This window comes from Triturus cristatus, chromosome 5_1, assembly GCF_964204655.1.
Source record: "Triturus cristatus chromosome 5_1, aTriCri1.1, whole genome shotgun sequence".
Classification (NCBI taxonomy): domain Eukaryota; kingdom Metazoa; phylum Chordata; class Amphibia; order Caudata; family Salamandridae; genus Triturus; species Triturus cristatus.
The window spans coordinates 548,816,448-548,840,597 of record NC_140587.1 but is presented as its reverse complement, the minus strand read 5'-3'; positions in this window follow the sequence as shown (position 1 = coordinate 548,840,597).

Sequence of the window (24,150 nt, the reverse complement as noted above, 5' to 3'; positions counted from 1 at the left end):
GATGCAAGAACTCTCTCACTTTAGAATAAGGCATGGGGTTTTATTTTACACAATGCTCTCTAACAGAAAGGCTTTCCCATATGCCAAATGCACAAGATTCAAATACACAAAGAGATATATATGTTTATATGCAAGCAATAATCTAAATGCATGAATAATACTGATTAATAAACAAGCAGCAAATAATATGAGATAAGACTCAAGCAAAATATACTGGACTTCCTGCAAGATATCAGAAGGATATATATATCAACAAATTATGTGCCAGTTACTATAGTCATGAAGGATTACTACCACAGAGAATGGTTTACGGATCAATATTAAGGAGATCGTGTATATAGAAGCACTTGCACTTTTTGTACATAGTAAATTATTTAGTTCAGAACCCTTTTTGGTAGCCCTTTCTGATGCAATAGAGATTTATGACTCAAGCGAGTACGGAAATTTTTAACATCTGTGTATGTAATAGTAATAGACACCGTTTTTAGTTTAACAGATACTTATCATGTTGCTTTTTTCCATTCTAATTCTCCAAATTGGTTTACTTTCTAGATATTATTTACAATAAGAAAGAATTAAAGAAAGAAAATTTAGCAATGAAGAACAGTCTGGAAAGAAGTAACAAATAGACAGACATCAACAAAGTTTTAACTATGAACTCTAATTGAGAATATTATTGAGATGACAACAGCAATGGAGTAAATTATTTGTTACCCATAAGATCCCAGATGTCTGAAAGATTATATGTTCAAGCGGGCAAGTATTTGACTGACTGGCAAATGACTATTATATGATAACATTGTGTTAATATCTTATCACTGGCAAAGGAGGAATTATGAATTAAATTTTTGTGGATTGAAAGGTATATGATAAAAGTTACTTTTCAGGCTAAACATTTTGGGCACTTGCTCAGGACTCTAGATTAAGAATCTATTGACTCTTTTTTTGACATTATGCGATACGTGAAAAAGGTTTTTTGCACTTTCTTGCACTTGCACTTTATTTAAATATAGGTTTACACACTATGGCACTTTATTATTGTAAACAAATGTTTACATGGAAGAGAAAAAAATCTTTTTTGGAAATTTTAGAAAAGAAACCTCTGATGTAGTTTTCTTTTCTTTTTTTAAATGATGTCCTTATTTCACGTGCATATTTGTATATATTCATATATGTTTCATCTGATAGTATCTAAATAGCCTAGAGAAAGAACGTACACCAAATATGAAGTAATATGTGGTATTGGATATTACCTGTCTAAATAAAGTTTTGTTTCGGACAAAAAATGAAAACACAACTTGCAAGAATGTATTCAGAGAATCCACATGTAAAGATCAAGTCTTTCCTTAATGTTTAACAGCCAGTGATTGGTGTAGAATTACCATGTGACCTTTTTTTGTATTTCACGTTTATGTATTTTAACCCATACACTGAACTCGTTTCTCATTGCATGAGGAAGGCAGGTGATGCCGAAACGCGTAGCAATGGAGTGAAATCATTAAAACCTGTGAATCCAGTGAAGTCGTTGGTGTCGGTGTCCTTTCTTTTGTGGAAGATTGGAGTTGGTGGTTGATATATATATATATATATATATATCAGGTGATTACTTTGGATGTGCACCTCAATTCACTCCCACATTACAAAGAAAAAACCTCAAATGATCTAAGCCACTGGCCAAACATCACAATGGGAATAGGCAAAACTCAATACATCACCTGATGCAAACACTGCATCTCAGACTGTGTAAGTTAAACAACCGTGCTTGAGAGCCTCAGCAACCAGAGTTCCACTCTCTGAGATAGACGTGTCCGTCCCCACTCAGATTCTAAACTCCCGGTTTCTGAGTCAGCAATCCTCAGCTTTAAGCACACTAAAAAGGTTCAGGAAAGACCTCCCCCCTCTCCCCTCGGGCCAGTGGAATCTTACCAGAACTGGCCAGGTTCCAAGGAAGCATTCCCACGGCAGGAAGGAGTTCTCACATCCCCTTCTCCAAATCTTGCATGTTTCAGCCTTTATCTTGACGAAGCTCACAAAGCCTTTTAGAGTACATTAAACAAAAAACAATCCTTAAACGTGAATAACCCAAACAACTTGCAAGCACTGCTGTGCATGCAGAAAAGCTGAAGCAAGGCAAAGTCAGGAAAAAAGGATGACATGAGGCCATGTCAAAGCCAATAGTAAGAACTTCATAATTCTCATCAATGTACAACACAATGCACAATTGTGCACAACTGCTTATAGATTCACATACTTCATCTCTCAATTTACTAAAGCATCACATACTTCATCTCTCTATGTACAACACCTAGCACATGTGTGCATCAGTGCCCACAACACTGCACTTTGAAACTAAAAAGTACATTCCACAACTCTCTCTCCCTCTCACGCTTTCAAATGGACATCCCACATGTTCTGTTCTTGGCAAGGCTGTTCTCCTCCGTGACAGCTCCCACTGAAAGACAGCAAGATTACAAGAAATAAACTTGTAAGAGAAACAGGCATATGCAGGACCATCGTACATCTAGGCTAGGATAAAATAACACACTAAAGTCAGTTAAAATAATGGTAGTCTAAGGTCATCACAGGGTGTCAAACCACAAGAGTGCCTCTAGCACTACAGTAATTCAGAAGTGAAAAACTCAGCACCGTGATTTTATTAATGGCCTTTGTATTTTTTCTAAGGTGACACCTCATGATATGAACTTCAAAATATTTGTGTGAATAAACTGAAATAATTAGTAAGGCCAGCTGCCATATGGGATTATATGATAGCTTTGTCTAATACTTTAGTACATATGTACATTACACTGCAGCTCTAAATACTACAAAGTTCACCCTGAAGTGTGTTATAACATTCTTAACGCAAATAAACACGGGGCGCAAAAGAAAAGCGCATGACAGTTTAAAAAAATCACATTTGATATGCACTCCCGTGGAACATAAATTAATGAGACAAATGTAAGAACAAACATATTTTTCAGACACAGAATTAACATGTAAAGTGAACTTGATATGTAGGGCAAAATCACAGTTATTTGCAGCCATTGTCCAAATCTTTTTTGTGTCATCCTGAACCACAGCAGAAATGGAATACAATATTGATTTCTGTCTTTCAGTGAGATCATTGTGATCCCTCAGCAACTGAAGTTCTGCCCTGGGAGGTCGTTATTGTCTTTCAGGAAGCCTATTACCTGGGCCATCTGGTCTACCTGCCTAGCGGCTTCTCCAATGATGATGTGACCCATAGTCTGATGGAAACTATGGGGATGAGTGGCTTTACTCCGGTCTCCCAACCGTGCTCTACACCCACTTCCGTGTGAGCTTTGAACTGTGTGCACTATAACAGTTGGTCCTCATATTTACATTATTATAATCAGGCTGCAGAAACCAGAGTCTGATAATTACCAGTGCTTAGTCAGATTTATGGGCTAGGCTGGTAGCACTGAAGTATTTAACTCTTAAATAAAATTCCTTATTGACTCAATATCGGAGTGTGAGAACAAACCATGTTTCTGAATGCTTTTAAATGGTAAAAAAATTAAATGAAAAGTCTCCTTCATGTACATTTTTTTACATTTCAAATTGTTGCATTGAGAAGCTGCACGACTTTTGCTTTCAGTGGCCAGTAGACACTGTGCCATGTTTATAACTGAAAAATAGTATTTTTTTTCAAATGGGGGAACTTTAAAGTGAAGAAAACATTTTCTATAAAACATTAAGGGGCCGATTAGTATGTCGGTAGGAAAGCCCGCAGGTTGGAGGCTTTTCGATGAACATCCTTGGACTAAACGTCATCCACCTATTACAAAGAAGGTGGTGGCTGGTCATTCTGCTGTCTTGCCTCGCCTTCAAAATACCACCCCACACAATGGCCCAAACATGACAAGGCAGAAGACATAAAACACAACAACACCTAGAAAGGGGTTTCACTTTTCAAAATGCAAAGACTCTCTTTTTAGAATAAGGCTTGGGGTTTTATTTATGCAATGCTGTCTAACAGAAAGGCTTTCTCATATATTAAAAATATTTAACATTCAAATGTTTATTGAGATATATATATTTATATGCAAGCAATATTAACACACTTGGTAAATGCAAAAGTTACATTCATGAATAATAATAATGTATAAACACGCAGAAAATAATACTGGATGTCCTGCAAGAAATCAGAAAGATATACACTAAATATATCAAATGATTACTTTGGATGTGCACTCTGACTCACTCAAAAATCACAAAGAAAGCACCACAAATGACTACAGTCACTGGAACCACGCATCACAATGGCAATAATCAGAAACAAATCACCTCACCTGATCGTTCACTCGACATCCTTGCCAACTGAGGCTGGAGGAGTCTGTTAACAGCCAGGCAATAGACTCGCAATCTGGACTCAAATTCAGTTTCTTTTTGTGGCAGTACATCTACTCCACAAATAAGCTCCAAAGCAGGCTGCCAAGATTCTCCAGCTTTATAGTCTCAAAACACACTAGAAGGTTCGAAAGTTTTTCACTCTGTGCCAAGGAAACCTACTGGAACTGGCCAGTTTCCATGCAAGATTTCCAGGGCAAGAGGAGTTCCCATGTTCCCTCTACATTCTCACATGTTCCAGCCTTTATATTAATGAAGTTTACGAAAGTCTTCTAGGGTACATAAAACAATATCTCACAAAACAACCTTGAACGTGATTAACCCAAACAAGTTGCAAACACTCTGGGGGGCCTATCTGTGCGCTCAGAAAAGCTCAAGCAAGGCAGAGTCAGAATTCAGGATGACTTGAGGCCATGTCAAAGCCAATAGTAAGAACTTCATAATACTTCCCAATGTACAACACAATGCACATGTGTGCACCACTGCCTATAGCATCACATACTTCATCTCTCAATGTACAACACAATGCACTTTTGTGCACCACTGCTCATAACACTGCACTTCGAGACAAAAAGTATATTCCACACCTCTCTCTCTCTCTCGCATGCTTTTAAATTCACATCCTACACGTTCTGTTCTTGGCAAGCTGTTCTACTGTGACAGCTTCCACTTCAAAGCTATGAGAAGAAATCTTCAAGAGAAACAAGGCATATGCAGGACGTACATTCAGGCTAGGATAAAATAAAACACCAAAGTCAATTAAAATGATGGTATTCAAAGGTCATCACGTGGTGTCATACCATAAGGGTGCCTCTAGCACTACATCTGCCTGGCTTCTGACAGTTGGAGGCCACTCAAAATCCCTTTAGGACGGCGTTTATGCCTTTGGGATTATGATGTGGTTTCAGACAGGCTCTCCGTGTCAGGCTTTCTGACATAGAAAGCCTGTTGGAAAGCCACCCATCCCTCAGCGGCCTCCGGTTGGAGGCGTTAAATCCCTGCACCGCGTGGCAGGCACCTTAAAGGTGCCTGTCACGCGGTGCAGGGATTTACAGAAACTTCCATTTCTCAATGGCAGGTTGTGCTGCGGCCAGTTTCCAACCGCAGCACAAGCTCTAATAGAGAAACGTCAGTTTGCGATTGCATCATGTACGGTTGCATCGTAATAAGGGGTGCGGAACCCCTTGGTTGGTTGGTTCTCACAATGACTCAAGTCCCCAGCATCGTATTACGCCCCTAATTCTTAATGTCTTTCTCCACTGTCAATTAAGCCAATTACGTCCTAACGTTTTATGAAGCATGTTTCTTCGCTTAAAATTCCTTCCATTTAAACAAATGTATTTTTCTGTTATAAATATGTAGGGCTCCCAGTTTTACGGTATTTATATTTTTTTCATTTCTCTCTGTATTTATCCATATTTATTTTTTGCTAATTTTACCTGTCTTTAACCATATCTAAATTAGGTTTTGTGAAAAAAATTAAGCTGAAATGTGTATATTTCTGAATTTATTTAACCACTTAATGTGCACTCGTGCCTGAACGCCTGACATGTTTCAACAATATACTATACACACATTTGGCGCCTGATTACGATGTCGGACGGACCATGAGTCTGTTTGGCATTGTTCTTCAAAGTGGGACCGATGCCCTCCTGTCGGCGATCCCAAACCAGCAATTAGAATGCGACTGAACACTGTTCGATCGCAATCCTATTCTTTACAATGGTAGCATGTATTCTGAACAAAGTGCGTGCTCTCATTGTAAAGAGCAGAGGTGCAGTTCATCCCTGCATCCCTTGCCAGGCACCTCATGGTGCCTGACACCCGGTGCATGGATCAACAGAGGCCACCTAGGCTGCCATCTGGAGGCCTTGCACCATGCTGGGGGCCCCCAAAGTGGGATTCCCACAACCTTTCTATGTCGGAAAGGCCGGCACAGAAAGGCTGTGGGAATCCGCCATCATAACTCCTCGGGCGGAAAGAGGATTAGGATTACAGAAAGCATTTCGACTGGTGGACTGGCTCTCCAAGCCCGTCGGAGCTAGTCGGAATGTCCAGTTGCATTTTTTTCCGACCAACTTCATCCTAATGGGTTGTTTGGAAAGGAATCCAACCGCCTGATTAGGATGCAGTCGGAACGGCTCCAACCGACGGGTTGAGTCGTTTCCGTCCGCATCCTAATCAGGCCCTCAGATGGTAAAATATGCACCTTTAAGAAAATATGTAAATTTCAGTATCAAGGTTGTGCAAATCTCCTGCTTTTTAAGACTCTTCAATAAAATCCCTATAGATATATTTTTTTATTTTTTATTTCAAAGTATTTTATTAATTGTTTTAAAACAAGTACATTCGCATTTCCGTAATGCATGTTCATACATCCCCAAAGACCAAGCTCTCACTGACACACATGGCAGCCCTTTCATAGTGCCCCTAGGCAAAGTATTTTGTTCAAACCATAGTGTCTGACTCTAGGGACATCAGGCTTAAAGTCAATTAATCTGGGCATTGGGGTGTCTGGTAACAATGCATGAGTTGCTTAGCCTTCAGTAGATCACAATGATTTTCACTGATCAGAAGTAACTCTCACTACAGAAACGTTTGGAGACCTCTGGTCTCACTACTGGTCTCTCACCCAAGGCAAATGGACTGAGCATGCTTACCGCCAGTGACCACCTTATAAGAAAATTCTGCTGCAAAGCAGCGAGGGTAAAGGGCACTTGGCTAATTACGTGTGTGAGGGCTGCACATGTCAGACTACCATCATGTGCAGCCTTCTAACTGCGCACAGGTAGGCTAGCACAGAAGGAGCTCTGCAAGCTTAAATGTTGAGCAGGGGTATAGTCTTGCTTACCTTAGGCCTACAAAGTCCAAAAAAGTATCAATATGTGTGCCAAGTTTTAATACGCCAGTCCCAAGCACATACATGTACACTTTATGGGTCTTCCAGAATTTTAATATTTCTCAGACTTAGCTCAGGATCAGAACCCATGCTTTTTGTCACCCTGCTAGGCAATGTTAATTTCATGGCTCCCCAGCCGATGGAACAGACCCCTGCACATAAAAGAAGCAGTTGCTATGCTTCACTGAGCTCCTGAAGAGGAAGGGTTGGAGAAGAAAATCTGCATCCCCTAATAGCTGTCACACTGTACCAGGGTTTGGACAGCCCAGGTCCACTCAATATAGGAGGAAGCCCAGACCCCTGGAGCCAACACAAGAGGAGGATCCCCTTCGAAGTTTTGGTGGGAAAGTCCCAGACAGTGATGTAAGCTAGGGGCAGAGCTAAGGTCCCCAGAGGAGATATAAACAGGGCGCACTTGAAGGTGCCATCTTTGAATTGTGCCAGTATGCTGTGCAAGAGGGTAGGGGCAGGAGGGATGTGACACCCTAGAATTGGCCATGGGTTCCTGGCTTCTAGAACTTTCCACCCCATTTAAAAATTCATGCGCAAAGGAGAGAGGGAGAGTTGGACTCTGGAACTGAATGGAGGCAACACCATGAACAACTAGAAGGACGAGTCTAGTGATGCCCTAATGGTCTAACGACTATGCCCACACAACAACAAAGGGTTCCCTTTTCACCTAAGATATAGTTTTTACAGACCGATAGAAGTGGGAGCCTAGCTAGTCATCCAAGTCCACAAGCATAAAAAAATCAAATAAAATGTATCACAATAATCATGTGAAAATAAACAAACGACAAACAATACGAATTTTAAAGAAACTTTCTCATTCAAAAACTTGAAAAGCCATTAAACACAATAAAACAGATGTATATAGGTAAAAGTCTTTGTGAATCTTTTTTATTTTATGTCCCACTTAAACATAGATAGAAAAGCTGATTGGATAACAATCGCAATTGTATTCGGTTAAATAGTCCAATGATTTAAAATACTTGTGCAAACAGTTTGTATTTTATACACACATTGCATATTCACAATCATCTAATACATTACATATCCTACCGTAATTCTAACACATTCAAGATTTCACAAGAAATCTCATATTAAAAAGAATGTATAAAATAGAACAAATTGCTGTATTTAAATGTATTCCTTCGAGCTGTCTATGCCCAAACAAATATTTCTGTCGATGCAGCATTTCGGTGAAAAAATCTAATTATCGCCACCTTCTTCAGGACATATTAATTAATTCAAATATTATCCCTAGAAGACAAATCAGAAGAAATGTCAATATATGTATAATGGCTTTTCATGTTAGAACTTAGTTCCCTTAACTATTTTTATATTCAACCATTAATAAAAATCATCATATTAAAGTCTGGATATTTAAATTCTGGATGTTTAAAATCAATATATCAAAGATAAGGGGGGACCGGGAGCTGTATTTAAACAGGTCCTGCACACAAGCTCCAAATTGAACTGGGTATCAAAGGTGTGCAGTTCTTAACTGGAGGTGCGGGGAAAGGGAGGCCTTTCATCGTGATGCCCTCACACACCCAGAAGGATGTCATGCTTCATCATTGGGCCAAGCTCCTCGTCGGGCCGGCGCTGCAATGCCCGACGGGCTCCCGTAAACGGGGCTCTTTGGTGGAGATCTTTTGAAGAAGCTGTAAGGTGCATGCGGGTGTGAGGGCCCAGAGCAAGGGTAGGAAAGACGATAGTCGGCTGCCACCCTTTCCACAGAGCAACGACGGACTCCATCCCCCAGGCTGGCAATGAAGAGGAGAAGGGGGAGTGCTGTTGCATATTCCCTAAGAGGAGCGAAGGGCCCAGACCCCATCCCCAGGCCCCCGACACAAGACAGAGGGGAGTGCTGTCGTGCCAGACTGCAAAAAGGGTAAGAAGCCCAGGGGTGGGATCACAACATACCCCAAAGGAGAGCACACATTGGGGTTCTCAGGTGGGACTGTGCACCCCCAATGAAAGAAAGAAAGCTGAAAAAAAAGATGAGCGGCGGGAAGCCCCAAGCAACAAAAAGGAAGTCTGCGGCTGGAGCCACTTTTTTGGCATTCACGTTCCTTGGAGGGGGCACCCCATAATGCCCTGCAGGTCTTGTATTTGCCTTTGTTTTTGCTGGATATAACGGCCCTGGATGGCAGTGGCTCCACCAACATTACCAGGGAGTTGTGGCTGGTGTTGGGATTTAGAAATTCCAAGGCTGGAAACTTTGATCTACAGCCTGAGAATCTCTACAGGTTAGTCCTGTGGTTGCATGTGTTGTGGCCTAAAGTAGTTAAAGAAAGACACAGATACATCTAATGTTGTTTCATGACGATTTATTTAAATAAGTATTGCTGACAGTAATATTTTATGAAGGGTGCAATGTTTTATTAATTATAATGATTGCAAATGAAATATGGTAACTCAAATCAGTGATATAATGATGCATTATAACATGTGGTACTTGGTCTTTAACTGTGGTAACCTTGATAGTGGCAATAGGCCTGCTTGATTTAAAGTGACACTCTCCTAAATGATAATGTGCTGTATGGTATGGGAGAGGGTACTATGCTTTTTGGAGTTATGACCCTTTAGGGGTCAAATGTAATGTCATCAACGATATTTCCACCAGCCTTCTCTATTTTTTTTAATTATTATATAGCATTTAGTAGTGTGTGTTTGTAATAAATGTACTTTTCCTTTTCCAAAGAAAAAGCACAAGCTGTACAATCATTTATTGAGTTTGTTGTTGCGTGAATGGTGATTACTAGCCCACACCACCTCCTCTGAGTAGGCCTTGGACTGCTCTGCTTCGCAACCCTTCTTGGTTCTTAGTGAGGAGCTAATTGTGGACCTATTACTTGTGAAGGCCTCCCATCCTGTACAACTAATAGTCTGATTTCCTTACAGTGATGTTTTGATTTATTCAAATTCCACAGAGAAAAACATACAACATGTGAAGGAAGTGTTACATTCTCTTTCCAAAATAGAAAAACGTGTCTTTCATACTACTATTGTAGAAAACTGGGGTTTATTATCACATCAGAGGATGTTCAGATATATGAAAAGAAGTTCTCAGTAATTATTCTGTAGGCCCAATTTGTCACAGGCAAAGCAGTTCAGAGTTCGTCGGACTTTCAGTATAAGTTATCTAAAATCATAAGACCCATTATTAAGTGATTATGTAAGGGTCAAAAGAAGCAGATCAAACCTTTTGTTTCCTATTTTTAATTGTTTACTTTTTATCGAGGCAATTGAATACATATAAGGCAATAGGTCATTACCAGTGTAGCATTTGAGGCATAGTAACATTTATCACTGGTACTCAAACATGCATTAACATAGCGGAGTTAAATGCACGGAAGAGCATCCTACAATAATGCAAGCCAACATGCATCATTCATTCCTTAGTAATGGTCCAAAGGAAAGAGCTGCAAACTGCTGCAACAACATACAAGAGCTATCCCGCCACTCCAAAATAGAAAAAGATTGACCAATACACTTAGTCCTCAATGAGCATTGATAGATCGCAGATAAGCTTGAAACGACTCCAAGAAGTCCTTGGGTCTCGAAGTACTGGGTAGGGTCAGTGTTGGCAAGTGGATTATTAGCAGTGGCACATGTGTATCTGCCACTGACAATAAGACCACTAACACAATACAGGGCTCAGTCTTAAAAAACTATTCCCATGCTCAACCCTTTGTAGCTTGACTGCGAGCAGGCAGGCTTAACATCTAAGACAGTTATGCAAAGCATTTAAAAACACCAATTCCGTAAATAATTAAGACACAACACACAATAAAAATCCCACACCAATTTATAAAAAATAGGAAATATTTGTCACATTAGAATGACACCAAAACACAAACAATCCAATGTAGGGAACTAGAGATATGATTTTTTACAGATTAAACACTTTCTAGTGCTTAGAAACCATTAGTGCCACATCTGGACATTTGGCCTCTGACTTGGACAAAGTCAAAGTTTGAGGCTGACCACGATGGAGCCCTGGTCGGATACACTAACCTGAATTTTACCTTCACACTTAGAAACTTTTCTGGAAGATTTCTCACCAGACGTTGTACATCTTCCTCCAGCAGGCCGGATTCTGTGAGGGTTCAACGTGTCCAAAACACAATCCAAGGGTTTGGATTCTCTAAGATGGTCTTTTAAAGGTTGGGACCATAATTTTCACAAAGCACCTGGACAACACTCTTAAACGTTCACTAGATACACTCCAGATGGGGGACTCTTGGTGGAGTTGATGCAGGTGAGCTCTGTTAACTTATAGCTTGCAGGGAGCTCACTCTTTATTCCTCTTGAAACAAGGTATGTCCAAAGGGCTGCAGAGTCAGATAATTCAGCAGGCACAGTCTTTTCAGAGTGCAGGGCCTGATGGTGAAAATCAAGTTTCCAGCTTGGCAATCCTTCTTCTTCTTTCAGTTTCAACCATCAGAGCTGAGAGGCTCTGCCCCTCACAGATATGCAGTCCAAGTTCTCTGGGTCAATCAGAAGGGTTCTCTGAGGTGCAGGGCAACACCCCAGGGTATAACCACATCCTCCAGAGTATGGCACTATATTTTCCCGGATAGCACAATTTCTCCAAAATTAATCATGGTGGATTTTCCAGCAGAGAGAGAAGTGCTAACAAAACCAGCCTACAGGATGGCTCATCTACATATACTCCCTACCCTTTGCATCTGGAAATTCCTGCCTTAAGTCTGCCATCTGGCTGGGTTCAGAGGGTAACTGTACCTGACTTACTCTTTCTGTCCCGTCCTCTCTTTGAAGAAAATGTTTTACGACCCCTCCACTGCCATATTAGTCCTATGTAGCAGAACTCAATTTAGCTCCCTGACCTCCTGGGCTACTTATCACCTTTTCAAAGCAGCTTGGCCAATCCACTTAACTGGCCAATCAGATCAAAGCACTAGAGGGCTGCATTTTGGCTTACAGACAAGAAAATTATATTACTTCTTGTCAATACATTTTAGGATAAATTCAACAATACTGTATTGTTGAATATATCAATACCATTCTAGGAAGTCCTTGAATGATATTGTTATCACCTCCTTGGAGATAGTTATTATTTAATAACTTCTTGCCATATTAACCTATGTGGCTGGGGATCTGCAATGGGAAAAATGGCGAGCAATTTTTCAAAGACCAGGGCTTATAAAACAATTTCTATAATGACCATGACTATATCTTCAGGACCCCCCGCCACCCCTGAAACACCTAGGGAAGACTTTAGGGGTTCTGTATATGTAAACATATTGCAGATCCTCACGCCATAGTGCTCCTAGCTCACAAGTCAATTTTGGGAAGCCCTTCACTGCAATGTGGGGAGTGAAATGTGCAATTTAACTAACCCCAGGTCATATAAAAACCCTTTTACAAGGACGGCCCTTATAAATACCTGACCCACCACCACCACCCCTGGGACACGTAGGGGACACCCTGGGGGTACCTAATATGCCCAAACATTGTTTATTAATTTTGAAGTGCTCCCAACACCAATGTCGAGTTTGGGCACAATTTGTATTTTAGAAGCAATCTTGCAACAAAGGGCTGCTTTTAAACTGACCTCAGGCTTCAGCAGTGCACATATGCAAGTGCAGAAAAGCTGCTGACCTTTAAACTGCTATGGCCTATTATATGCTAGGGTCTTAAAGGGAGTTTTAATCAGCCTGCCCTATTATGTACTAGGGCCTTGTAGAGGAGGTCATGCCAATCATAGGGGTACCCTAACTCACAGTGTACCCTAGTGTATGTAGGTGTTTTCACTGTATTCTAAGTGTCTTTTTAGCATAGCACTGGCTCTGGGCATAGTTAGGCAGAGCCCAGGGACAGTCAGAGTCAGTTACCACCGGTACCTGTCAGCAAAACGTTGGGGGTGCCCAAGGCACAGGATGACCTTGGAACAGTCACAGAATAAAATTCTGCCCATTTCTCCACATTGTCATATCTTTATGCCAGTCTTTAAAACGAGGAGATTGACGACCCCCCACCCAAACCATGGCAACTTGTTGTTTACCTAAAAGAATCATAGTTGGAATGAGTTTGTGAAGAGCCACACGCCAGCCATAAGCCAGCAACACACTGCTCGCTGATAACTGGAGCCCAGTTTGAGTCATGAATTCTAAAGCCTGCAGGAGTTCTAGCCAAAACTCATCTTTACTCGAGCAATTTCATGCAAGATGTGAAAAGTCTGCATCTCAGCTCCCACACCTTTTACAGCGAGTGTCCTTAGATATATTATAAGTAGCTAGAGTCTTTGGGGTATGATACATTCATAGGAGGAATTTATAATGTATTAAGCATAGTCTACCATTAGGAGACGCTTCCTTGCTTGTTGACAGCAACAGTGCCACATCTCATCCGTGATATCAATGCCCAGGCCCTCTGTCCATAGCAGTTTAGCAGGGGCAGATGCACATCCAGCAGGGCTATGATCACCGAGTGCTGGGGCATGGCTAGCTTAAGGGGCTGTGTAGATGCTAATAAAAGTGACAGTACTGGCCACTCCGGGGCTTATTAGGAAACGTTAGATACAAGGATGACAAAGAGTGCCATATGTGATGGTGTCGAGGAGCATGGGCTCTGTATCCCTCCATACTGTTTAAAATCATGGTTTTGGAACATATCACCTATGGTAATAATATGACTAAGGAGATTAGCCATCATAATAGAGGAGTGAACCATGCGGAGGGGGTTACATTGTTTAATAGGGATGAACGGGGAGTAAGGTACTGGCACACCACATAATGTAGCCATTCCAGACAAGGCACAGGCCATACACTTTTCCATGTGGATCTCTGTCATAGGCCTTGTAAATCGAGAGTAAGGGTTCTCCTGTATAGGTATTGGATGCATTTGAGCCTGTTCTAAAACAAGGTGTGGGGCATGTCGGCTATTATGAATCCAGTGATGCATGAATTGAACCTGGATCACCAAGTAGTATACTTCAAATTGAGGCACTGCAAACCCTCCTCCGTCATAAGGGAGACATAATCGACTCCAGCTCAGATGAACCCGCTTACCTGTCCAGGTCAAATGGATCGAATAAGCTATTTTAGTTGCTAAAAAAATAGGATTTGTTCAAAGGGATAGCTATGTTTTGAAACATATAGAGTAACTTTGGCAGGATTATTTTCATTAGAGCCACCATGGCCATCAAAGACAAAGGCAGAGTGATCCAGCATTCCTCTCTTGCCCGAATCCCTTCAATATGTGTCACATAGTTCTCAAATAAGATCATCTGAGGGCTGACATGATACAAGATGCCTAAGTATCATACCAGACGTGTCACCCACTGTAATGTAAGCGATAATGAGGGCTTAGTGGTGGCATCCGTAAGCGGAACAAGAATGGACTATGGCCAGATGATTTGGAAACTCGCCCAGTGGCCAAATTGGGTAATCGCATCCATAATGGGACACAGACTATCTTCAGGGCCCAGCACCGCCAGGAGATCATCATCTGTATACATAAAAAGTAAGGTGTAGTGATATCCCAAAGTAATCCCGCGCCGGAAATGAAATTCTCGAAGTATACATGCAAGGGGCTCCACAGTAAGGGAGAAAAGTATGGGGGAGATAGGACAGCCTAGCCTCATGCCTCTGTCAAATGAGGTAGTCGAATCTATCTGATCACAGCACCTCCAAGCACCTCCATTAAAAAAAAAAAATTCAAAAGTATTGAACGCCTTAGCAGTATCTAGAAACACTGCTGCAACTTTCAGGCTAGGGTATACCTGATGTGTAAGAGCAAACAAGGGGCGGAGGTTGCCAGTAGTGGAACGCCCAGGAATAAAACCAGATTGAACTGGTCGTACCAGGAGGGGCATAAACTGTAATAGTCTATTAGCCAGTAGTTGAGCTAACATTTTACTTTGCACATTTATAAGGGACAAGTGGGGATAAGAATCATAGCATTCCGTACACTTATCCGACTTAAGGAGGGTGATAATGAGCACCTCCCGCATGGTGTGTGAAAGTGCACCTACCTCATAAGCCTCCTTATAAATCACTAAGAGTAAAGGTGCAAGCTCTACAGCATATGTATTATGAAATTTGGCAGGAAGGCCATAATTGCCTGGGGCACTACCATTTATTAGCTGTTGAATCACCGCTTTGATCTTTTCTAATGTAATGGGATGGTTCAGTGTAGCGAGTTCTTCAGGCCCCATCGGACCAAAGTTGCCCACTCTAGGTAGTTATGAATAGCTGCATCTTCGACCTGCAGTTTGGAACCCTATAAAACACAACGAAGGAGTCTATAATGGCATCAGGTGTTTAAAGGTCCCCACTGTCTGTCGTTTGTATGGGAGTAATGTGGCCAGTGGCCCAGTGAGGCCTGAATAAGGAAGCTAATGTGCGCCCCGGAACACCCCCCTCCCCATACCACCAGGCTAAGGCATGTTAGCCCAAAAATGTTCAATCTATGTCTGCTTCCTCTTTGAACTCTGTCAACATGGTTGCATTGACTCTAGCAGGGAGTCATCATGCAGAGAGTCATATCGCTGCTATAGGCTACGTAATTCACTCTCTATGTAGGCGATCCATGAATGGACTTTTAAGATCATGTTGCTCTTAGCTATGCATTCTCTTCATACAACGGTTTTCAGTACCTCCCACTGGGTGGCCATCTTATCAACCGGCCCTCTGTTTAGCTCCAGAAAGTTTGACATATCTCCTCTCGAAAAGACTGCATCTAATAAAGTCTTAGGAGATAAACGCCATAGATATGTCTGTGTCCTCCCACTGGGCCAATGATGAACAAATATCACTGGGGAGTGATATGATAGAGTCTGGGGAAAGTGACTAATTTCCACCAGGCAGTCCACTACATCCTTTGTGCCCAGCCGAAGTTCAGTGTGGGAAGATGAGTTGTGAGCTGATGAGTGGAAAGTATACTCACGATGTGTCGGGTTTTGTGTCCTCCAAAGATCAAGCAATTCAAAGTGCTGCATGGCCCCATAGAAGAGCCCCACCAGCTTTAGTGTGTTGTTGAGCACCCCGGTCAAAGCAGTCTAGGGTTGTAATCAATACTACGTTGTGATCAGGTCCCCAAATAATGGTTCGTAGTTCTGCCCCATACAGTGTCTCATGACTGTAGAAAGGAATTTGAGGCAAACTGTGTTCAGGCCATACATATTGACCAGGGTGACATGAGTGTAGTTAACGAGGCCTTGTAGAGTCACAAACCTACCCTGCGGTTAATTACACTGCTAATATGCTGAAATAGAACTGACTTATGGATAAGTGTTATCACCCCTCCGGAGGATGTCGAGTATGAGGAAAAGAACCTGTGAAGGCCCTAGGTGGAGGCAAAGGGTTGCCTTGACAAGCAGTAAAGGTGTGTCTCTTGTAGGAAGACAATATCTACTGCATGCCTAGCCAAGTATGTAAGGACCGTGGACTTTGCCTTGGATTATTGAGCCCCCAAACATTCCAAGTGAGCAAATCTAAAGTGCTGGGGTCTGTATCTCGGCATCCAACCATGATAATCAGTCAATTGCAATACCAGTCCAGTATGAAGCAAAATGGACCTTTGCCTAACAACTGAGTATGTAAAACATATCACTGCCTCATTTTGATAAACTCCCAATCCCCCCACCCATACCAGGACCCAACCTCCCAGAGTATACCCTAAACATAGTCTCCATCAACAGACACATTAACCCGTATGTACAGAGTTAAGAACAGTAAACGTACAACGGCTCAAAGCCGGGGGCGGCCAGGGCTACTTATGATGTGAATAAGCATGAAGGGTACGGAATGCATATATGATAGTTATCTGAATACAACTATAATGAACCAATGACCAATCACCGGAAATGAACTGTAGACTCAATGGTGACCCATCACAACTGTTCAAACATGACCAATTCACTGATCAGCACTGATGAACAGCAGCACAGTTAGTTCAGTGGAATCATCCAGCACAGATACTCTATATTTGACAAGCATGTTAGAGGCTCATTCAACCTCTTCCAGTGGAGATCTAGAGTCAGCCCTGTTGCGGGAAGACACTGAGCTGCAGCCTGGTGCAGAGCGCTGAAGAAAGGAAAGGGCCTCGCCAGAGTCAGTAAAAAAAAAAAAGATGAGTAGGATGAAGTGTAGTATAGGGAATGCCTCTTTCTTGCAGTTTCTTTTTTCCTGTAAGAATTTTTTTGCCAGGTGCCCTGTACAGCTGGTGTGAAATCTGGATAAAAGGTGAGTTTCTTCCCTTCATGGTGTGTTTCACTGGCTTTTGGGCTAAGCGTAGCAATTTGTCTCAGTCTCTGTAAATGAGAAGCTTAGCTATAAATGGACGAGGTGGTATACCAGGCATTGGCTCTGGGCCCAGTGATTGATGGGATCTCTCAACAACAAACATATTGGGGAATTTACTGGCACCCAAAAGTGTGGTCAGAAGGTCTTCAATGTAGTCCCCAGTGCAACCCATGGCAGTAGATTCAGAGATGCCCAGTATGTGAACGTTGTTTTGTCGTTATCTAGCTTCCCGATCTTCATTTTTAACCCCTTCCATGCTCATGACGGAACGGTTCCGTCATGAGCATCGGTTGCGCTGTGCTCATGACGGAACCGTTCCGTCATGGCCCCGCCCGCGCTCGAAACCTTTAGCACCGCGGGGGAATTCCCGCAGCGCTGAAGGGGTTAAGGCATATGTGATGAAGTTCATCTTGCATCTCACTAACCTGCTTGTATTGCGTCATCTTCAATATCAGAGATACGCTGTTAAGCATTTGTGATCCGAGTATGTTGCTTGTCCAAGTAATCTCTCATGTCATCCATGCATTGTGTCAGTGAGTCTATTTTGTGGTCAACTGCTGAAAAGGTCAACTTCAAATCCAGCAGCAGGGACTTGATGTCCCCCGGCGTTAGCGGTTCACCCTCTGCAGCATCATCCTGGTCTAAGCCACAGGAGTCATCATGAGCAGGAGATTTAGTCTGTCATTTGGAGTAAAAAACCAGGCAGGATTGCTTAGTGTCTTTCTTGCCCATGACTAAGTAGTATGCATCTCCAGTCCCCCACCAAGTCCTCTGGCCCCAGGCAGACCACTGCTCAGGAGTTCACTCTTAGCGGCACCAACTTGCCAACTGGACAGTCCAGGAGATGCAAGTGCAATTCCCAGATATATAATGCAAGGAACATCCACCAAAAGGCACCAGTACAGGCCTCCACCCCCTCCCCCGGTGTATGTCTATGGAGCCGACAGAATGTGCCTCCCAATAAGTGTGATATCAGAGGGGGCAAATCCATGGTTATAGTACTGCAGGAATCGTCATGGAGTTGCGGATATCAACCAGACTTAAATTGAACAGAGTCAATCAGGGGAGTAAGCTGATCTTCAGCACTTGCAATTATTAAGGGATTAGAGTTGCAGCCACAGGTTTATTTAGCAACCATGACTAGGTAGTAGGAGCCATGGACCGCAGAGAAGTCCACAAGTAAATTGCAGCAGGCCCAGACTCCCAAAATGGCAGTGCCAGCCAGCCATCCCCACCGGCCTGCAGCAGGCACCCAATGGGGTCCTCTGCACCTCAGCGGCAGGTGGGCTGGATCGCGCACAGCAGACCCTCACTCACCAACAGCCCAAATTGGTAGGATCACAGCATGAAAGGAGAGTTCCGGACGCAGAGCTCCGTTAGTGTGCCGCCATCTTGTATCGTCGGAACGCCATGCTTCCAAGCCTTTTGTTTCTTAAGGGGATACTTTTGTCCTCCCCCTGTTTTGTAATACTGTAATGCAAAATATCCTTTTTTGTGGACACAAATGTTACCTATTATGCCCTGGGTATTCTGCCTTAGATACATATACTAGATAGAGTCGCAGACTAACTTATTTCTCCATGAGTTTTCCCCAGTAGAGCTAAACTACACTATCATCAATAAAGAATGCTATGCAATTACAATGTCTTTTGAAGAGTGAAGGTATTATATATTAGGGCCAAACACACTATAAAATTATTTACATATCACAGACATTTTCAGTTCCTAAAATCAACTGGAGCAATAGCTCCTCAACTACTCAAGAGAACCTTGTTTTTTCTGATTATGATTTTGTAATAAACTACAGACCAGGGCCTAACAATGGTAAAGCTGATGATCTATCCCAATGGAATTCAACTGAAAGTTAGTTGAAGACCTACAAATAATCTTGCCCCCTAAAGTTTGATGTGATCATTCTATTGCCTAGAATGGGATCTCCAACCTTTTCTGTAATGAGAGCTACTTCTGATCAGTGAACATCATTGTGAGCTACTGAAGGCCAAGCAACTCACATATTGTTGTTACCAGACGACCCCATCCCCAAGCTACTTGACTTAAAGCCTAATGTTCACAGAGTTAGATACTTTTGTTTGAACAAAATACCTTGATTAGGGGCACTATGATAGGGCTGCCATGTGTGTCAGCGAGAGTGTGGTCTGTGGGGATGTGTGAACATGTGTGTGTATGAATAGGATATATGTGACGAGTAACTGAGAGACTGACGCCATATATGGGAAAGTTACATGTAAAACACAAATTGGAGAAATTTAAAGTGCAGAAAAATGTTGTGCAAAAATGTTCAGAATATGGAACATTTTTCTGCTCTTTAAATTGTTCCCACTTAAAATATGGTTGTATTTTTCACTTATAAATATGGCACTGTTGAAAAAATTAAACTGACGAGTTAACGTTGTTTATATGGATTCCATAAAACCCATCACATACATTTTCTCCCATTTCCAAGTGTCACATTTACAAACACCAAGCATCTTGCTCCCAGTGTCCTGTAAATATAGTGCCATATTTATAACAGAAAAATACATTTGTTTAAGTGGGAGGAATTTTAAGTGAAGAAACATGCTTCATAAAACATCACAACGTAATTGGCTTAATTGAAAGCGGAGAAAGACATTAATGCTTAATGTTTCATAGAAAAAGTGTCTACTGGCCACTGAGAGCAAAAGGCCTGCTGCTTGCAAATGCAAATTGTAAAGTAAACAATGCCTTCCCTTAACTTTAAAAGAAAAATGTGACCCTGTGCTTATTTAAAAAATAACTCAAGGCTGCAAGCTACTCTGAAGACTGACTGGTTGGAGACACCTGGCTTTGACATAGAATCACTGTAGACAAAAGTATGTATATAGACTCAGTCCACTGCTAAAGAAAACGGGTGAAGAAATAAGAACACATATGAAACAGATGGTTTATTGCATTGAGGTAATACCAGGTATTTACCTGTAGTTGAATTAGGATAGCTAACTATGAAGTATTTTCATTAGTCCAATGTTGCTGGACATCTTGCTACATTCAGCTCTATTAGTTATCAAAAGGTAGTTTAATTAGCCATATGTATTTATAGAAGTTTGGAAACATGCCCAGGTTCTTCTCCTCCTGAAGAAAACTTCAGCAGATCTCAAGATTCTTTCAAACTATCCTCCCATCAGTCCCATTGCCAGCAAAAAGGCTAGGAAAAGGCCATTAATAAATAGCTGTATAGCTCTCCGAAAGCCAACTCCCCTACTTACCTGTTCCAATTCGGTTTCTGCACCAATTGCAGTAGGGAAACTGCTCTAGTCACCACTACTGACATCCTAAGAATGCCACTGGACCTAGGTGGCATGGCCTCTTTGATCAAGACCTGTCTATTGCCCAGCAAGTGTGTCATGTTAAGAATGTTCTTTTAAGGCACAGAAATCTGTTACTCAAGTTCTAAATGTGACCACATTAGAGAATGGCAGTGCACTCTACCTGGGTATTACAACTTTTCATAACTCTCTGCCTAGTTCCCAGGACACTTTACAGTTATGGTCCAAATTATCCCTTTGAGAAAATCTACTTCTTTTGTCCCAGGTAGAACCTAAACTCAGCAAACGTGCTGCTCCTGGAATTTCCATAGTTACTGCGGAGGAAGCATTTTCTCCTATTTGCCACTGAACATATGGAAAGAGCTCCCTTCTTTCATCCGGCAAGAGCAGACTCCTGCAGTTTAATAACAAAGAAATAATCTGGCTCTTCCAATGGCCCTAATGAATCTTCTCTTCCATTCTTAGTGCTCCTTTTCTCAGTACAGTATTCACAGTGACAAGATACCCTTCTCCGGTAGTAGAGTGCTCTTCCAACTCATATAACATAATATGTTATGAATTATGTACAAACGTGCTACTTGAGCTCAGATTAAAAACACTGATAATAAACCTGTGGGTGGAGTAAGGCCCTTGTCTGTTCCACCGAGACATTGGCATACAGTGTCAACTGATTACTTTGTGGAAATACTTGAAAGTCGAGGCTCTCTTGTATTTCTAGAAATTGTAAATCCTTTGTCAGGGATTCCCACTTCCAAAGAGCTGGAACAGATTTTTGCACATAACATTTTTGTAATATATATTTTCATTTTACTGGTTTTGATCACTTATAGAGGTCTCTGTGTACGTCATGGTTATGGTCTGTCTTGTGGACGGAGTTAGGTCAGTTATTTCTGTGCAGAAACACTTATACGAGTTGACCGAATTGTAGCGGTCAGCACAGGAAACCCTGGAGAAAGCTAAAGCTAGTTTCAAATTCACCCAGTGTGTTATGTATTTTTACAGGACTCATGTTTTGCAAAAGCACATCTTGCTCCAAATTCCATACCTTTTTGGATGAATGCTGATAAGGAATACGAAGTGCATACAAATTCAGATACAAGAGTTATCAGAAAAAGATTGTAGTATTTGGTGGCTTGTAAGGGGTTTGGTCCTGAAAAACTTTCAGGTTAATCAGCTTCTAATTTCATGCTCCACGACTGTGAATTATGTGAATTTTATACAAGACAATCTGACAAACCTGAGACAGCGGCCTTGGGGAGAGTGTGTGTATGTGCGTGTACGTACGTGCGTGCGTGTGCGTGTGTGTGTACTGCCTGGCAAAAGACTATGAAGTCATGGAGAGTGAATAGTGCAATCCGTTTTTGCCTGTGATCTACAAGTTTATGCATTCCTGAAACCATATGTTGTCATTAGGTGGCAGTGGCCGTCTTGGATTACTGTTATACTAAAGGGTAAACCCAAAATCACTGGGACCTGGGTATGAGACAATATACTAAACAGTGGTCCCAGTAAACTAACATCACAATGCCTTATTAAAACATGATTTGTATTATTCAGAAAAACAAACAAAAATTTAAATTTCTTATTGAAACAATGTTATTTAATCACACTGAACAAGTGTTTCAGTCATAGAAAATATATAACATTCGGAGTGCCTGATCGTGGGGTGACGCAAGGGATAAGGAATGGTGAGAGTTTCTCAAGTTTTTTGTTTTGGGTTGTTGTTTCAAAATCCTTCAAAGTTTTACCAAGATGTTCTAAAGCCTCCTTGGCTAGGGTAGAATCGGCTGCAATTTCTTGTTTCAGGGCAGCAATCTCTCTGGTAAGTATTTGAACTTGTTCAGCTGCGGTTTCAACCCCCACTACCATCCAATGTCGAGAAGCGTTATTCGCAACGTAACTAAAGCCTTCCTTAAATTTCGGTATGTCGATGAAGATGGCTGGTTCGTTCTTGATCTGTAGCCCAATAGGTATTATGTTTGACTGCAAATATTTAGTCAGGAGGTGGCTGTGCAAGCGTGTGCGGATCAATTTCTTTTCCAGACGCTCCAGTTGAGCAACTTTATCTTTCACAGTAAAATCAATATTAGGTGTATTGGAGGAGAGAAACTAATTAGTAGGGTCCTGAAGTAGTTGGTTGATATATTCCTCTGTGTATGACAGAGTTTCACTCTCTACTATTTTGATCAAAGGAGATAGATCGTTGTAAAAAACCTCGCAGGCGTGCACCTGCTCTTAAGTAGTTATACTAAAGGGTAAACCCAAAATTACTGGGACCTGGGTATGAGACAATATACTAAACAGTGGTCCCAGTAAACTAACATCACAATGCGTTAGTAAAACATGATTTGTATTAATCAGAAAAACAGTGTTATTCAATCACACTGAAAATGTGTTTCAGTTATTGAAAATATATAACATTCGGAGTGCCCGATCATCGGGTGACGCAAGGCATAAGGAATGGTGAGAGGTTTAAGTGAGGGTAGTGGGATACGTGACAGTTAGAAGACGCGTTACACAATTTTGCTATTCATTAGGCATAACATTTCATAGCCAAATAGTACATCAAATGGAAAAATTCAAATCAGTTGTTACACAGCCATGTAATACAGCAAATCACAGTAGATCAGGTACTGTTGATAGTATGGCATCTAGGTAGTGTCGACATTTCGACCCCTATGTGTGCGTAGGTTCCTAAGAGCCTTGCTAGCGGGGTCTTCCTCAGGACTGGCGTGTGCTTGAAGTGGATGGGGCACCTAAGGGTAACAAGGAGATACCATTTCTGGACCTTAAGATCTTCTGTGAGGAAAACAAGCTACAAACCACATAGTACAGAAAACCTTTGATGCGTAATTCGCTCTTGAGGTACAGTAGCCACCACCCTTGAGGTCTAAGAGATAACCTGCCGGTGGGCCAATTTTTGCGCATCCGCAGAAATTGCTCCAAAAAAGAGGACTACATGAACGAATCTGGGGACCTGAGCATTCGCTTGATGGAGAGAGGCTACCCGAGAAGGTTGGTGAGAAGGGCACAGAAGAGAGCGTGGTTCAGTCTACGTGAAACCCTCCTTTCCCCAAAAGAGAAAAGAGATGCACAATCCCAGAGACTGATTTGCGTAACAACTTTTTCGACAAAAAGCAATGCGATAAAAAAGGCAATAAACCAACATTGGAGCCTGGTTGCAGACAGCATCGATCAGCCAGACATGCCCATGCACTCATTCAAGAAAGCAAAAAGTGTTAAGGACCAGGTAGTCCACTCCTTCCTTGAAACAGCAACAGATCCAACAATCCAA